The following is a 1695-nucleotide window of genomic DNA, read 5'->3' on the forward strand; positions in this document are numbered from 1 at the left end:
GGGCTGCTTAGTACATACAAACCACACAAGTAATTAGTGGTGGTGATTTAGAGAGAAATTGAAAAAAAGAAGGGTACTTGCGGCATCCCCTCTGAGTTGTGAGTAAGCCGCATGCAAGTGCCCTTCTTGAAAGACTCGTACAGATTAAAGCCATATTTATAACTCCATTCACTAAGCTATTAGGCTTCCACCCATCCCGTTTTATCTCCACAACAAAGAAGAAACACGCACCCTCCCTCCCTCCCTCCCGATTTATACATGCTCCACTTCACTTACTCTACATCGCACTGCAATCACGCCGCACCTGATGGAATCTAGAAGATCCTAGTACGAAGTCTTCTCTTTGATCTTGTTCAACATAGGTACTAATTTTGCACTGTGTCGTTCTTGCTTAATGGCTGCGTATATGTTGTCTTTTCAGTTGATCGGATTGAAGGAGCACCTGGCAAGATGGTGATCAGTCACCATGCCAGGTAGCAGCGGTAAAACCGTCCTCGACGACCTGTCGGAGTCAATCATCATGGAAGCGATACTCGTGCGGTTGCCGCCCAAGGATGTCTTCCACTGCCGAGCCGTCCGCAAGTCGTGGCGCAGCGCCACCTCCACCAACGACTTCATACTCGTACACCACCATCGCCAGCCTGCGCTCCCGCTCATAGAGATCTCTCCAAACAATGCGCAGTGCAATTGCACCCATCGCTCCAACTCCAGAGAGAATGGGGATGTGCGCCACAGTTACACAGCCTTTCGCACCGACGCTGCCATAGCCGATTGCAAGCTCTGGCCGGCCCTCCGTACCAGCCCTACCACGAACTGGCATGTGCTCCACGGAGCCTGTGATGGCGTCCTCCTCGTCTCCAACACCGACTCTTTCGCCGACAATGTCTTCTACGTCTGCAACCCGGCCACTCGCCGGTGTGCTCCTCTACTGGAGCTTCCACTGTACTCTCTCTGCACCTTCATAGCCGGCTTCTACCAGAACCGCCCATCCGAAGAATACCGGCTGTTGTACTGGACCATGTCGGACCAGGGACAACGGGCGCTTTACTACATCCTAACGGTTGGGTCCCATGAGCCAAGATGCATCTACCAAGGAAATAGTGAGAATGCTGGTGTGTTTTCATTCATCGGATCAACATCCATGTTACGTCGTGTAGACCAAGCGTTGTGGCTGGGATTGGCCCCTTCCTGCAGTGATCCACCAGTACAACACCATGGAATCCTGAACTAGGAAATGGGACGGTCCTACAGGTCTACCGACACCGTCTGCGACAACATATTGCTTTTTGACATGGTGGCAGAGATATTCCGGTGCATTACTAGGGAAAACCTTATACACAGAAGTTTATCAGTAGTGCGATTTAAAAGTGGACGCTACTGCTAATTAGTAGTAGCGAGAGGTATAAAAACCATGCTACTACTAAGTTGATAGTAGTAGCGAGGGGTATAAACCCGAGCTGCTAGTAAGTGGTCTCCAACAATACCCATGGGATAGGCCATAGTACTAGCAAGGGATATAAAATCGGCGCTACTACTAAGTAGTAGTAGCGCATATTAGACCCCCACGCTACTACTAAGTTGTCCACCCCTCTCGCTCTACTAAACATGGCCACGCCGACCCTAAAAAAAAACATGGCCACGCCTCTCTCCTCCTCTCCTCTTCCCACCTCTCGCTCTCTCCCTCCCCCCGCACGC

Source organism: Triticum dicoccoides, chromosome 2B, assembly GCF_002162155.2.
Source record: "Triticum dicoccoides isolate Atlit2015 ecotype Zavitan chromosome 2B, WEW_v2.0, whole genome shotgun sequence".
Classification (NCBI taxonomy): domain Eukaryota; kingdom Viridiplantae; phylum Streptophyta; class Magnoliopsida; order Poales; family Poaceae; genus Triticum; species Triticum dicoccoides.